This window comes from Pleurodeles waltl, chromosome 5 (genome assembly GCF_031143425.1).
Source record: "Pleurodeles waltl isolate 20211129_DDA chromosome 5, aPleWal1.hap1.20221129, whole genome shotgun sequence".
Taxonomy (NCBI): domain Eukaryota; kingdom Metazoa; phylum Chordata; class Amphibia; order Caudata; family Salamandridae; genus Pleurodeles; species Pleurodeles waltl.
Window position 1 is genome coordinate 641,872,330 of NC_090444.1, and position 17,419 is coordinate 641,889,748.

Here is a 17,419-nt window from a genome sequence, read left to right on the forward strand (position 1 = left end):
GCAGTTATCTCATATCCCCTTGTCCCACCTTACAGGTCAGGCAGCCGCCATTTCAGGGGGCCACATGGCATTAATGATAACTGGGTCACACCTATCTAGGCCTTGCATACGCACAGTAACAGGCACATTGCCGATTAACAAATGTGTGCAAATAACATTTTGTAATACCTCAGTGTTGGCTGACTCTCTGCTCGCTGTTCTACTCCATAGGGCACGTCCGCTGGGGCAGGTGATGAGATGGCGGCATCCTCCGGTGTACAGACCGCTGGTGGACCTGTCGACAATGGAAGAGAGACACGTAATAGTCACCTACAGACTTGATCGTACAACAATCCATGAACTGTGTGCCCAGTTGGAACCAGACCTGATGTCAGCTATCCACCATCCCACAGGAATCCCCACTCTAGTGCAGGTCATGTCAGTACTCCATTTCCTGGCAAGTGGGTCTTTTCAAACAACAGTGGCAATTGCATCAGGGATGTCCCAGCCAATGTTCTCTAACGTGTTGTCCAGAGTGTTGTCTGCCCTGCTGAAACACATGCGCAGCTACATCGTTTTCCCTTAGGTGGAGGATTTCCTACAGTGAAAGGTGACTTCTATGCCCTGGGACATATCCCCAACATCATAAGTGCCATTGATGGGACACATGTGGCCTTGGTACCCCCCCGCAGGAGTGAACAGGTGTACAGAAACCGGAAGAGCTACCATTCTATGAATGTGCAGATGGTGTGTTTGGCCGACCAGTACATCTCCCATGTGAATGCCAAGTTTCCTGTCTCAGTGCATGACACTTAGGGCCATATTTATACTCCGTTTGCGCCGGATTAGCGTCGTTTTTTTTTTACGCAAATTCGACGCAAAACGAACTCCATATTTACACTCTGGCGTTAGACGCGTCTAGCACCAAAGTCCATGGAGTTTGCGTCATTTTTTAGCGTGGACACCTACTTTGCGTTAATGATATGCAAGGTAGGCGTTCCCGTCTAAAAAATTTACTCCGAGGCATGTGCGCCGTATTTATACTCCCGGCAAAAATGACGCCCGGGAGTGGGCGGGTCAAAAAGAATGACGTCCAGCCGCTTTTGCGTCGTTTTTTAGCGCCTGGTCAGGGCAGGCGTTAAGGGACCTGTGGGCTCGGAAGGAGCCCAGAGGTGCCCTCCCATGCCCCCAGGGACCCCCCCTGTCACCCTTGCCCACCCCAGGAGGACGCCTAAGAATGGAGGGACCCATCCCAGGGAACATAAGGTAAGTTCAGATAAGTAATTATTATTATTTTTTTTTTTTTTGTGGCATAGGGGGGCCTGATTTGTGCCCCCCTACATGTCACTATGCCCAATGACCATGCCCAGGGGACAGAAGTCCCCTGGGCATGGCCATTGGGCAAGGGGGCATGACTCCTGTCTTTGCTAAGACAGGAGTCATTTCAATGGGGGTTGGGAGTCAGAAAAAATGGCGCAAATCGGGTTGAGGCGAAAATTTTGCCTCAGCCTGACTTGCCCCATTTTTTGGCGCCCAAGCTCCATATTCCCCTACGCCGGCGCTGCCTGGTGTACGTCATTTTTTTTTACGCACACCAGGCAGCTCCGCCGGCTAACGCCGGCTAACGTCATTGAATAAATACGGCGCCCGCATGGCGCTTCAGAATGGCGTTAGCCGGCGTTAGATTTTTTGACGCACAACTGCGTTGGCGCAGTTGTGCGGCGAAAAGTATAAATATGGCCCTTACATTCTGAGGAATAGCAGCATCCCTTATGTGATGGGGCAACTCCAGGGGCACCGTGTGTGGCTAATAGGTGAGGACAAGAACCCTATACCCTGTGAATAGTTGTCTGGGGTTGTCCCTACGGGTTAGTGTGTGTCTAACAGTTGTCCCTCGACATTTGCAGGTGACTCTGGGTACCCCAACCTGTCATGGCTACTGACCCCAGTGAGGAGTCCCAGGACAAGGGCAGAGGAACGCTACAATGAGGCACATGGGCAAACTAGGAGTATTACAGAAAGAACCTTCGGCCTCCTGAAGGCCAGGTTCCGGTGCCTCCATATGACAGGTGGTTCTCTCTACTACTCACCAAAGAAGGTGTGCCAGATCATCGTGGCTCCTGTATGCTGCACAACCTGGCTTTGTGACGACAGGTGCCTTTTCTGCAGGAGGAAGGTCCAGCTGGAGGTCTTGTGGCAGCTGTGGAGCCTGTGGACAGTGAAGAAGAGGAGGCAGAAGAAGAGGATGTCAACAACAGAAACAATGTTATCCAGCAATACTTCCAGTGAGACACAGGTAAGAAGATATCACTGCCTCACACATCTCATACAATTGTTTGACCTATCATAAGTCTGTCACTTTTCCCCAGTGTATGGACCCTGACTTGTCACTTTGCCTTTCCATTTAACAGATGTCAAGAAAATTGACATTGCTATATTCCATAGTTATTGTTAATACACATTTGTGAAAGCACAGACTGACTCCAGATTGTTTTGTGATTCAAGGTTGTTTATTTCTGTGCAAATAAGTGGAGGGGGTTGTAAAATGGGCGGGGGTGATGGTGGAGGAATGTCCATGGCAGAGCCCATTCTATTTGTTTCACAGGTGCATTGTCCAAAGGGGCATAGGAAGTGGAGCTAGGGCAGTTGATGGATGGACAGGGTGACAAAGTGGGACAGAAGGATGACATTCAGAGGGGTCTCATTTCCTGGCGGGGATCTTGGCATTGTTCTCTGTCTTGTTCCTAAATCTCAGGGACCGTTTGCAGGGTGGTTCTCCATCTGCAGGGGGTGGGGTGCTGGTGTCGTGGTCCTGTGGTGGTGCCTCCTTTCCACTATCGCCGACGGAGGTGGTGGGCTGTTCATCATCCAGGCTAGTGTCAGGGGCCCCTTGTTGTTGCCACAGTGTCCCTCCTGGTGTTGACAAGGTCCGTCAGCACCCCTACAATGGTGACCATGGTGGTGTTGATGGACTTGAGTTCCTCCCTGATCCCCAGATAGTGTTCCTCCTGCAGCCACTGGGTCTCCTGAAAGTTGGCCAGTACCGTTGCCATCGTCTCCTGGGAATGATGGTACACTCCCATGATGTTGGAGAGGGCCTTGTGGAGAATGGGTTCCCTGGGCCTGTCCTCCCCCTGTCGCACAGCTGTCCTCCTAGTTCCCCTGTTTTCCTGTGCCTCTGTCCCCTGAACCGTGTGCCCCCTGCCACTGTCCCCAGGTCCCTGATTTTTTTGGGGTGGTGGGTTTGCCTGGTTTCCCTGTAGTGGTGGACACACTGCTGCTTGACGTGTCCTGGGGACAGAGAAATGGGCCTGATCGGTGGTTGCTGTGCTGGTGTTTCCTGAGGGGGGAGGCTCTGTGGTGGCATGTGCCAGTGTCAGGGGAACCGACTGTCCCGAGGTCCCAGATGTGCCGGGCTGGTCATCTTGATTCAGTTGGACAGAGCTGCTGTCATCACTCTGGGCCTCTTCTGTGGGGGGAGTGGACATGTCTGGAACCTCCTGTCCAGTGACGTTGGGTAGGGGTCCTGCATGGGTGTAAAGGCTGGATTATTGCATCTGTGTGTGCCATCGTGTGCAATGGGTGAGTGACCCCGTACTCCAGTGCTTGCATTCTTGTCTAGGACCTTGTGTGATAATTGGTGTGGGGTCTGCATGGGTATCTGTTGTGGGCATGCTTTGGTGATGGGTGTCCATGCTTTGGAGTTTCATGCAGGGCTTGGTGTTGGGATGTGTGGGTTGTGATCGTGGGACATTTGTGAGGTTTTGGAGTGATGAGGGTGAGGGTGAGGGTGGGGGCATGTGATAGCATGCAGGTAGGGTGGGGGATGTAATAGTTAAGAGTTGACTTACCAGAGTCCATTCCTCCTGCCACTCCTGCAAGGCCCTCAGGATGCAGTATAGCCAAGACTTGCTCCTCCCATGTTGTTAGTTGTGGGGGAGGAGGTGGGGGTCCGCCGCTAGTCCTCTTTACTGCAATCTGGTGTCTTGAGACCACAGAACGCTCCTTCCCCCATAGGTCGTTCCACCTCTTCCGGATGTCATCCCGTGTTCTTGGATGCTGTCCCACTGCGTTGACCCTGTTGACGATTCTCCGCCATAGCTCCATCTTCCTTGCAATGTAGGTGTGCTGCACCTGTGATCCGAATAGCTGTGGCTCTACCCAGACGATTTCCTCCACCATGACCCTGAGCTCCTCCTCAGAGAACCTGGGGTGTCGTTGAGTTGCCATGATGTGGTGGGGGTGATGTGTGAGGTGGTGTTGGTTGTGATGTGTGAAGGGATGTGTTTGTGTGTGTTGTCTGAGGTGCGTGATGGTGTTGTGTGCCTGTGGATGCTAGTGTTGTTTCTGGTGGTGTCTCTCTCTCTGGCCTTCTTTCGGAATTTTTGGTAGTAAGGGTTTGTGGGTGTTGTGGGTGGGTGTTTTATATTGGATTGGGTGTGTGGGAGTGGTGTGTGTATGTCGATTTGTCCAATGTGGTTGTGTTTTGTAAATGTGTGTGTATTTTGAGCGCGGCGGTGTGTACCGCCAATGGAATACCACAGTTGAAAGACTGCTGCGTGGATTCGTGGGTCGTGATAGTGTGGGCGTATTCCTGTAGGCGTGACCGTGTTGGTTTTGTTATCGCCAGTTTATCACTGACCTTTGGTGTGGCGGACTTGTGTGGGTGTCTGGATTTTGGCGGATTGTGAGCTGTGGGTCGTAATAGCTGTAGTGTAATTCCACCGCCGCAGCTGTGTGTTGGCGGTCTTCAGTACGGTGGTAAGCGGGATCTACCCCCAATGTTGTGATGAGGGCCTAAGAGTCTTAAATCATTTAGGAAACAGTGAGAACACTGTTAGCATGCAAAAGTATCTGGGTAGCATCAAAATAACACGGCATGGGCGAGTGTGTATCAGAAAAGGCCAGAAATACATCGATTTCTCACTCACAAGTGATACCATGTGTCGTTCCTACTCCGGATAGGTCAGCGTGCATCATTTTTCCTTTCCCGGCAGAGAGTGATGCATCGATCCTGAAAGGCACCTCGGGTCTGGGCAGGCTTTGCGTTGCTTTTCCACGCCCAGTTCTGTTGCGTTGAAAATCTGGTCCCACAGTATCACAAAACCGCACTGCATGTGTCGTTATCAGCCTCCGTAAGCAGGTGCAGCACGTCGTTTCTCCAGCCGTGTTACGCCGATCTTCTTGCCGCGATGCATATGGAGCATTGATTTCATCCGCGAAGCCGGTGGCACGTCGTTTCTCAGCCGCGTCACAGAAGGTGTGTCGAAAAGTTCCCAGCACAGCGGTCTGCATTGATTTTCAGTCTTGGTCTGCCAGCTTCACCTTTCAAGGGCCCAGCAATTGGATAGGACACCACTTGGCAGGGCAGTAGTGTCAGCAGAGAGTCCAGGTGCTGGCAGGGGAAGTCTTTGATGGCCCTGAGAATTCAACAACAGGAGGCAAGCTCAGTTCAAGCCCTTGGAGATTCTTCACAAGCAGGAATGCACAACAAAGTCCAGTCTTTGTCCCCTTTCACAGGAGAAAGCAGCAACTGCAGGATAGCTCCACAAAGCACAGTCACAGGCAGGGAGCACTTCTCTTCAGCTCTTGAAATCTTTTCCTTGGCAGAGGTTCCTCATGATTCCAGAAGTAACCTAATTTTCAGGGGGTTTTGGTGCTCTTCTTATACCCCTTTCTGCCTTTGAAGTAGGCCTACTTCAAAGTAAAGTCTCTCTTGTTTGTGAGATCCTGCCTTGCCCAGGCCAGGCCTCAGACACACACCTGGGGGTCGGAGACTGCATTGTGTGAGGGCAGGCACAGCCCCTTCAGGTGTGAGTGACCACTCCTCCCCTCCTTCCTAGCACAGATGGCTCATCAGGATATGCAGGCATACCCTAGCTCCCTTTGTGTCACTGTCTAGAGAGGGGTGCAAGCAGCCTAACTGTCAAACTAACCCAGACAGGGAATCCACAAACAGGCAGAGTCACAGAATGGTTTAAGCAAGAAAATACCTACTTTCTAAAAGTGGCATTTTCAAACACACAACCTCAAAACCAACTTTACTAAAAGATATATTTTTAAATTGTGAGTTCAGAGACCCCAACGTCCACATGTCTATCTGCTCCCAAAGGGAATCTATGCTTTTTAATCATATTTAAAGGCAGCCCCCATGTGAAGTAATGAGAAAGATAGGCCTTGCAACAGTGAAAAACAAATTTGGCAATATTTCACTGTCATGACATATAAAACACATTAGTATATGTCCTACCTTAAGCATACACTGCACCCCGCCCATTGAACTACCTAGGGCCTACCTTAGGGTGTCTTACATGTAAGAAAAGGGAACGTTTAGACCTGGCAAGTGGGTACACTTGCCAAGTCAAATTGCAGTTTAAAACTGCACACAGACACTGCAGTGGCAGGTCTGAGACATGATTACAGGGCTACTCATGTGGGTGGCACAACCAGTGCTGCAGGCCCACTAGCAGCATTTAAGTTAAAGGCCCTGGGCACATCTAGTGCACGGTACTAGGGAGTTACCAGTAAATCAAATTAGCCAATCATGGAAATTCAATTACACATACATTTTAAATAGGAGCACTTGCACTTTAGCACTGGATAGCAGTGGTAAATTGCCCAGAGTAACAAACACAGCAAAAACAGACTCCAGCACACATTAACAAACTGGGAAACAGGCAAAAATTTAGGGGAGACCACACCAAGGATGCCAAGTCTAACAGTGTGAAATTAGAAAGTCTCTTTTGAACTCATTAAAAGCTTTTACTTGAGCCTTTGTGAACTTACCATACATGATACGAAATGCATCATGTCTTAATTTAAAAAAATAAATGTTGCCACTTCCTTCGCTAGAGAAAAACACGGATAAACATGCATGAGAGAATGTGAGAACAGGAATGTGGTAAAACCCTCTTTGAACACTAGCTTGTCCTACATAAATATAGCGGTCCTGATGACTTCAAGCTGTGTACATTTGTGGAGTGGTAGTCTCATTGTCACAAGGGTATGTTCCGTACCATTCTTCCTACAATGATTGGTCCTTGTGAAGCCAGCTCTTCTCTGACTCCTTAACTAACCATTCCAATATGATATACAGATGGGAGCTGCAGTAATACTTTTAAGGTGTCTGGGCAACCAGCTCAATCATATGACCATGTGCTATTGTAATCTTCCTACTTATCCTGGCTTCCTGCCTGTTCTATTGCCCATATACACTTAAAATGAATTGTTGCACAGCAATATTTCTAACAAAGGAATAGTGGTTGGTACAAAGGAAATCTTTAGCATGAGATATATAATATATTTGCCACTTGACAAAGTCCACTGAAAGGCCAACCTTAAAAGCAGAATAGATCACTGTCATCTAACCTCTGGCTCTTTCTTCTCTGATATTCATCCTCAAATATTTAACTAACTTCTTAGCCAAGTTAAATGGAGGTTATGCCTTCAGCCCTGGCTCTCTATCTTGTATTGTGGATATGTTGAGGATCTGAGATTTATTTCTGTTAAATTTAAAGACAGAGATGCTTTCAAATTTCTGTAATATGGCTAAGACTGCTAGTACAGACGTATCTGGTTCTGAGAGAGAGAAGCTTATTGTCTACAAAGAGGATGTTCTTGTGCTATACGCTGTCAAATAATTCACCCTTAATATCACTGGCAGTGTGTATCTAGGCCAACAGAGATTTGATGGCCAGGGCAGAAAGAATTGGAGATGGGGGCATCCGCCTCTACTTTACCTTTGGAGCTGCAACTTGTCCAAGGGTATAACGTTTATAACAGTTCTTACTTCTGTGGAATAACAGTTGCCTAAAATGCACAACTTCATTTGCAAAACTACCCCTTTTTAGGGTCGAGCCTGCGTTGCATGCGCTCGCGCATGCGTATCGCAGCAAGCCGCTTTAGTATCTAGAAAAGGACTCGGAGCCCTGTCAACTTCAATCAGTGTTTTTTATTGGTTCGTGGGCTTGCCTAAAAAAATCTGCTTGCTTTCATTAGTCGAAGGCACACAGTCGGCATGCCTTTTCCGGTGGCTAGCCCTCCAGGAGCGCAGTGACCAAGTACAGAAAACATGCGAGGCTCGCTGTTTTCCATCGGGCTCGTGGACTTCTTTTTCTCTAATTTACGAGCGGGATCTCGCTTGGCAGAACTCGAGCGCTTTACATAGTTAATTACACTTTTCGGGTTACGTACATAAATGCACTTTTGCCCGATAGGTGAAAAGTCAGGTTAGGAGTTCACAACGCGATCAGCTCTAACATGAGCAAACGCGAGACCCGTTGCATTGTAAATGCTTGTTTATTAAAGTTTACCTCAAGGAAAACAAAGCACCCCAATGGCCCCTCTTTCAGCATTTAGAGCCTTCAGGAGAACTGATATCCCCTTTCACTGGATCTTTTCTACAGGATTTTATTTTCCAGATAATATTTTGCTCCTGTATGTCTCTGAAAAATTCTACTTGATCTTATTCCAGTGAGGGCACTGCCTTGTCAAGTCTAGTCGCCAAAAGTTTTGTGAAGATCTTTGCATGAACATTTAATAATGCAATTGGCCTATGAGATTTACATTAATGAACACCCTTTCCAGGTTAGATAACGCCGAATGTCTGTCAGTTCCCAATCCACCATAAGTGCTTGTAGCCTCTTGGACATTGCCTTGGCACTCTGTAAACAATGTGCCAACCTGTACAGTCACTGACCTGCTACTATTTTGAAATTCCTTCTTAAAATCTAGTTTCCCTCTCGTGTCCCAACCATTTCCTGCCCTGTAGGAGGCTGTTCCTCTATGCAGTGTGCAAAGCTAGGGACATTCTGCAGGGGTCCAGGCAACCAAAGGTTGATTTACAAAGGTAAAACCTAGACCATCTAATTCTCTAATTTTTATGGTAGCTTGGTCGAGCAGTTAGGTTAATCTTGGAGAAGTGCAAAGCATTTGTTGTACACACAGTATCAATAAATGAGACCACACACTCAAAAGAATAACTCAAAACCAATTTATAAATATATTTCAGATTTTTATATACATATAAGTGCATTTTAAGTTATGACTTTTTGAAATGTTATTAAAATAGTCTTTCTGTGCGTAAATACACATCATAGAATTCAATGGAGAATTATTTTGAAAATTCAAGTAAATCAGGCAATGTGTTTAACAGTGTCTCATTTTGCAGGTATGTCGAGGTCATCAAGGGGTACCCTGGACCAGCTAGAGGAGTTTAGGAGACTCCCAGTTCCGGAAGGAGCAGTTGCAGAAAGTCGATGGAGCTGGTGCCAGGCCACTGCAGGGAACCACTTGGAAAAGCGCTGCACTTGTGGACTTAGAAGTAAGTCCGATGGGTCCCCTTGGAATGTCGAGGTTGCAAGGGGTGGAGGATCCTTAGGGCACAGCTGGTTCTTCAGTGCAGCGCACGAGGCAGGTGGGTTCAGAGCAAATCTGTGAGCCAGGTGCTGTGCCTTAAAGTGTTCTTGGAAGCAGGAGGTAGGTACCCTGGAGGGTTACTTGCAGGTCAGCAGAGGCACTCTGGTGGGAGGTCCAGGTATTTTCTGAATTCACTCGATGAAGGCTTCCTCCTCATCCTTTGTTGGTCTGGTGTGGACTGTTCTTCTGGGTGTCTGACATGAGGTGACCAGTACCTGGGCCTATTGCACAGTCTGGCCACTGGAGAGTGCAGTGCCACCAAACTTGGCATACCGACAGGGTTTGTCCTCATGGGCTGGCAGGTGAAGTTTGGTACAGCTGCAGCATGCGGTTCCTTGGTCAGCAGCCAGTCAGTGAAGTGGCCTTCACTGGTCTTTGGTTCCTTGGTGTTGCAGAGTGATGCCTTCACTCTGGAGGGAGATCTTTGGGGATTTTTGTAGAGAGGAGGCCCTCTAGGGGTCTGTAGAATCTGTCCAATGTCCAAGCAGCTCTTCATCAGCGATTGTTGAGGCCTGGGTGCAGCAGGCAGGGTTTGGAGCCTTTTCTTGGCGCATTAGGACTTTAATTTGCGAGCCTTGGGTCTTCTTTATTGCTGTTCTTCTTTTGTCCATGTAATCTGATTTCTTGGTCTAGGGATGCTGTTAGAAATGGGGCTTCTGGTTGGCTAGGGTATGCACCCACTCACTCTAGTCAGGGCAAGGGAGTTACATGTTGAAGATAACCCCTGCTCACCCGCTTGGTAGCTTGGCACGAGCGTCATGACTATCCCAGAGGCAATGTGTAAACCATTTGCGCAACACACACAACACATATGACACACTGTCCCCACCACAAAGGAAACACAACACCAAGTTATATAAAATAAACCGTATTGTTCACAATATTATTAGACCAAACACAACATGTCAGTAATACCCTGCGACTCAAGCAGTGTCAGAACAATACTGTTACTCTGCAGAGATCAGCAGTAGTCGCACATAACACACAGGTTACTTATTATTCTGCAACATATGCAGTAGTCAGGAAAACATTACTATAACAATGTACTTGTCAGGAAAGTATCATAAATGCCCATCCCAAGAACATTAGAACACATATGGCAAGTCATGAAAAAATACCAGCATAGCATGCCCATAAAAGTAACATTAGTAGATGCCTATGGCATGTTACAAAAAGAAACAGATTAACATACCAGTCTCAGCATCAGAAATGTACGCCAGCAGCTTCAAGGCAGGCAACGTCGCCGGAGGTTCCTCCCCGCTCCCAGCAGGAGAGGGGAGGGACCTCTGGCGAGATTGCCACCCAGCCCGCGACTTGCATACTCCACATGGCGGTGCCCCCCAAGGTGCGCCATAACTGGGTGGCCCACGCAATACACCAAAATGATGAGGTGACGTCTCTGGGTCACCTCTGTGCTGGCACAACCTCCTTCCTGGTGGGGGCGCTCCTTCTAACAACACAACCACTCTCCTGGCTGGGGGAAGCATGTTTAAGTTCCAGAGTTTCTCCAAAGTGTTCCAATTTGTTGGGAAAATCCCCTATTCTTATACTCAGTTTTGCAAAGGTTTAACAAAGCAGGGGAGAGGAGGTTCCAACCGGTTACAACTGTTTCTGGGAGTGCCCCTCTCTCCTCTATCACAGGCTCCAAACATCAGTTGGGGGTAAACGAGCCCTTTGTGTGAGGCCAGGGCACAGCCTTTACAGATGCATGTGTGCCCCCGCCTCCCCCTTCTCCTAGCCCAGGAAGACCATTCAAAATGCAGATACACGTCTGTGACACCTCCACCCTCCCTGTGCACAGGCTGTCTGAAAAGTATGCACAAAGCCCAACTGTCACTTTGCCCAGATGTGGATTTTGTGTAAGGCTGCAAAACACCAGTCATAAGCACAGAGAAATGCTCACTTTCTAGAAGTGGCATTTCTATAATGATAATAAAAAATCCACCTACACCAGTAAGCAACATTTCTCACTACCATTATAAACCATACCAAACTTGCCTACGCTACCCCTCATAAATCAGAAAATACCCCCTACACATAAGGCAAGGCATTTCCAATGCAATCCCATGAGAAGGCAGCACTCACAGCAGTGAGAAACCAAATAGGCTGTTTGTCACTACCAGGACAGGTACGCAACCAGGCACATGTCCTGCCATCTACATACATAGCCCTGCACTAAGGGCTAGTTAGGGCCTACCTTACGGGTGACATACATGTAGTAAAAGGGGAGTTCTGGGCCTGGCAAGTAAATTTAGATGCCAGGTCCCTGTGGCAGCAAACTGGTTTGAAAGGCTACTTCTGTGGGTGGCGAAAGCAGCGCTGCAGGCCCACTAGTACCATTTAATTTACAGGCCCTGGGTATAGGGATACCACTGTACAAAGGGCTTACAGGTAAATGAACTGTGCCATTTAGGTATAAGCCAATCATACCAATTGTAGAAGGGAGAGCACCTGCACTTTAGCACTGATCAGCAGTGAAAATTGCTCAGAGTCCTAGAACCAACAGCAAGAGGTCACAAAATATAGGAGGAAGGAGGTTAAAAGTCTGGGGATGAACCTGCAAAAAGGGCAAAGTCCAACAGATTCCCGCTAAATACTGTATTTAGTGGGTGTTTTGGGGGTACCTAGCAGTGGCCAATGGGTCATCTACCTTAGGGGGCTGCACCCATGCAGTGACCACTTACTGTGGCACAGGTCACTTCCGTACTCCTGGTTGGCTATTTTCCTTCCATTCAAGATGCAGGAAAATGAAATAGAGAGGTCACCTCACATGCAACACCTTAGGAGTGATGCAAGCAGGGGCTGACCACTCCTCTTGTCCTTTGTCTGTTTTCCTGCCATTGCTCCCGCCAAAAGTGGGGGTTTGCAACAGTGGTGGCCATCTGCTGCTAGCAGCAGACCTGAGGGTTGAGTTTCAAGGGAGGTAAGCCCTTTGAGGAAGGGGGTGTTAGCACGTCTACCCAGGAAGGGCTTTGTTCTGAATCCCAGAGAGCAGTTCTCTCACCCCAGAGATTCAGACTCATGTCTGGTAGTGGCAGGCTGGTTGTGACTGGCCAGCAACCAAGCCAAGGTAGTTAGCTTTTTCAGGGGGCACCTCTAAGGTGACCCCTGGATCCATTTTGTAATAAATCCAATACTAGTACCAGGTTGGATTTATCATTTTGAGTTCTTTGATACCATACAACCAAGGGTTCAGAGCAGCCATCATGTAGCTATGAAACTGGAACTGACCAGTGTCCAGCACATGTATTAAAATGGCTGCTCGTTTCACTTACTATGTTGCAGGTTTGGCAAGGACACAGTAGGGGCATGTTGCTCAAGTAGCAATACCCTCACATTCCACATAGTGCACCGTGCCTTAGGGCTGGAAGGCCTTCCAGAGGTATGACTTATTTATAGGGCATGCAGTGTGTAGTGGACAGGGCACACAGGCTGTGTGCCATGTTGAGTTTGCAGTTTGGGATTGCACCAGGACACTCAGCCTGCAGTGGCAGTGCTGGGTGCACCTGGATGTAGGACCCTTGAGGGTGGCACATTATGTGCTGCTGCCCTCAGTGGTCTACCCCTAGTACCCCATGCCCTGGGTACCTAAGTACAATTTACTAGTGACTTATAGAGGCAATTAAAGGTGTTGCCAATTGTATTAACACTATTGCATTTTTTAGGGAGCGAGTGCTGGTATTGGTAACTTGGTTAGCAGGATCCCAGTGCACCCAAGTCCAAGTTGCATCCATAAACCAGGCAAAAAGTGGTGGTGGTGGGGGGGGGGGTTATTACAACAAGGTGCCAGTATCCTACAAGCATCTTTTTCACAAAAGTCTTCTTACTGTTGGTTGAGGCATATGATTAAACAGTATAAGGCGTTTCCCTCATAAGTCAAGGGGGACCACAAAGCATCTACATATGGGATTAAACTTTACTCCCCTGTACATTTCACCAAAGACCTGTTTGTGAAACATGTCCACCCCTGCTGTCTTATTGTTCAAGGAGGACCAAAAACTGAAGTGGGTAGGGCCCATTTTGCATCTGGAATGTATCTGTCTCTCAGAGGTGGATTTCCTGAAGAAAGATAATGGCCCTCATTATGACATTGGCGATAAATCCCACTTACCGCCACGCTGACTGCCACCAACATACCGCCACAGCGGATATCTGTTCACCATAATATGACACACACACACACCAGTCTGTCACTATTCAGCCACATACACAATTCCGCCAGCCCAAAGGTCAGTGATAAATTGGCGGCATCAAAACCCACACCGTTACACCAACAGACCAACGCCCACCACATTATGACCCACGAATCACCACGGTGGACATTCAATGGCAGTAAACCATTGGCGGTACATACCGCCGCGCTCAAAATACACACACACACACAAAACAACACCACATTGGACAATTCAAACAACACACACCTGACACCCATACACACACCACACCCACACCAGAATAAAACACACACACACATTACCCACAGACCTTCACGATTACAAACCATTGTCACGAGACAGACACCACGACCACAGACAAAAGCAGAGCCACACACTACCTATACATATACACCACCCACGCACCCCACATCACACACCCCAACACATCACCCTACACACCCTCACCTACACAACTCACACAACACCAATGGCACCACAAAGCCGCCCCCAATTCTCAGAGGAGGAGCTAAGGGTCATGGTGGAGGAACTCATCAGGGTAGAGCCACAGCTATTTGGAGCACAGGTGCAGCAGATATCGATAGCTAGGAAGATGGAGCTATGGCGGAGAATCGTGGACAGGGTCAATGCCAAGGGACAACACCCAAGAACCAGGGATGACATCAGGAAGAGGTGGAACGACCCACGGGGAAGGTTATTCCATAGCAGCAAGGCACCAACTCGCTGTACAGAGGACTGGCGGTGGACCCCCACCTCCTCCCCCACAACTAACAACATGGGAGGAGCAAGTCTTGGCAATCATGCATCCTGAGGGCATGGCCGGAGTCAGAGGAGGACTGGACTCTGGTAAGTCAACTCTCTACTACTACTACCCCCCTACCTGCATGCCATCACATACACCAACCCTCTCTCCCATCATTCCACTCCATCCCACACACCCCACCATCACAACTCTCTCATCCCAATGCCAACCCCTGCATGCCATACCAATGCATGGACACCACTCACAGCCCTGCATGGACAACTATAACTAAAGCATGCACGCTAGAGAGAATCAGCTATCCCATCACATACCAACATACACAAGTGAAAACTGCCAGGGCAAATACAACCAAAGAGGGCAAGCCACGGATGCACAATATGTCAGACACAGAAACAATAACACAGCATTTACATCCCCACAGGTACCCCAGCCACTGTCAGTGGGGAGGAGGTGCCAGCAATATCCAGTCATCCCACAGAAGAGGCCCACAGTGATGACAGCAACTCTGGACTTCAGGATCTGGATGACCAACTTGGCCCATCAAGGACCTCTGGACAGCAGGTTACCAAGGCCCAGTAACACATCACCACAGAGCCTCCCCCATCAGGAAACACCACCACAGCACCCACCCATCACACCCATACTTCTGTCCCCAGGACATGTCAATCAGCCGGTGTGTCCACCTACAGGGACACCAGGGCACCCCTCATACCCAAGACAATCAGGGACCTGGGGTTAGTGACAGTGGGCACACGGTTCAGGTCACAGAGGCACAGGGCAACAGTGAAACTGGGAGGAGTGCTGTGCCTCAGGGGGAGGACAGGCCCAGGGAACCGACACTCCAGGTTGCACTTGCAGAGATCCTGGGAGCATATCAACATTCCCAGGGCACGATGGGCCAGATCCTGGGCAATGTGCAGGAGAACAGGTGGCTGCAGGAGGGACAGTACCAGGGGATCAGGGAGGACTTGCAGGCCATCAACACCACCCTGGTCTCCATAGCAGGGGTACTGGCAGACATGGCCAATAATATGAGGGAGGCAGTCTCACAGCAGCGGGCCCCTGCCACTAGCCAGATATCTGAACTGTCCTCCACCTCTGCTGCTGCTAGTGGACAGGAGGCCCCACCACAGGACCAACAGGCCACCAGCACCCCTCCCCCAGCAGAAGGAGAACCACCCCACAAACGTTCCCTGCGATCCAGACAGAAGCCAGAGACACTTGCCAAGACCCCCTCCAGGAAATGAGACTCTCCTGATTGTCACCCTTGTGTCCCACACAGTCACCCTGTCCACCTTAAACTGCCATTGCTACCCTTCTTATGCCCCCTGGAACAATGCATCTGTGCTACAAACAAACTGGAACAATACCCTGGACTTTTCTCCATCAGCATCCTATCCCATTGCACTTGCCCCTCTTTTTCTTAGCACTTCAATAAACACCCTTGGAAAAAATAGACGTATGCAGTAAGTCAAATTTTTCAATTATGTATTCATTTAACCAGGTTCAAACAATGCAATTCAACTGTACAGTAAATTAGCATATGTTAATGACCTGTAGCTGGCTGCAGTATTCACACCAGACATCAACATCTGTAAAATGAATTGCCAAAGGGTACAGTAAATGGGCATAGAGTTGGGAAATAACAGCTTGCCAGTGCCACAGATATTAAAAATAATTACAATGAAATGTGAAGTAACACTGTCTTACCTGTGTGTCATTGGAAGTACTGTCTCATGACTGCTGTTCTGTTCTCATCCTCATCCTCTATATCCTCATATTCACTGTCCACGGGGTCCACTGCTGCCACACGGGCATCTCCAGCCTCCTCCTGCAGAAAAGGTAGATGGCGTCTCAGGGTAAGGTTGTGCAGCATGCAGCATGCCACTATTATTTTGCAGACCTTCTTGAGTGAGTAGCACAGGGATCCACCTGTTAGATGGAGGCACCGGAACCTGGCCTTCAGGAGGCCAAAAGTCCGTTCTATAATCCTTCTGGTTTGCCCATGTGCCTCATTGTAACGTTCTTCTGCCCTTGTCCTGGCATTCCTCACAGGGGTCATTAGCTAAGATAGGTTGGGGTAACCAGAGTCACCTGCAAATATTGAAAGACACCATTTAGACACGCACTAACCCTTAGGGCACACACCACACCCATACACCATCATATACTGGGTGGGGACCAGGCCTCACCTATTAGCCGCACCCTGTGCCTCTGTAGTTGGCCCATCACATTTGGGATGCTGCTATTCCTCAGGACAAAGGCATAATGCATCGAAGCAGGATACTTAGCATTGACGTGGAAGATGTACTGGTCCGCCAAGCACACCATCTGTACGTTCATAGAGTGGAAACTCTTATGATTTCTGTACACCTGTTCATTTTGACGGGGGGAACAAATGCAATATGTGTTCTATCAATCGCCCCTATTATGCTGGGAATATGTCCCATTGCATAGAACTGGGCCTTCACTGTGGCCAAATCTTCCACCTGGGGAAAAACAATGTAGCTGCACATGTGTTTAATCAGGGCAGACAACACTCTTGTCAACACTTTTGAGAACATTGGCTGTGACATTCCTGCTACCAAGCCCACTGTCACTTGGAAAGAACCAGTTGCCAGGAAATGGAGCACAGATAGAACTTACACAAGAGGGAGAATCCCAGTGGGGTGACGGAAAGCAGATATCAGGGCAGGCTTGTTAGACCTGACAGCCTTAGGTTGGTCACCCCTAACTATTTGCCTGCCTCTCTCCACTTTTTGGACACTGTTTTTGCTGTTTTTTAGACTCCGTGCACTTTACCACTGCTAACCAGTGCTAAAGTGCATATGCTCTCTCCCTTTAAACATGGTAACCTTGGATCACACCAAATTGGACTATGTGATTTACTTATAAGTCCCTAGTAGAGTGCACTATATGTGCCCAGGGCCTGTAGATTAAATGCTACTAGTGGGCTTTCAGCACTGGTTGTGCCACCCATTTAAGTAGCCCCTCAACCTTGTCTCAGGCCTGCCATTGCAAGGCCTGTGTGTGCAGTTTCACTGTCACTTCGACTTGGCATTTAAAAGTACTTGCCAAGGCTAAA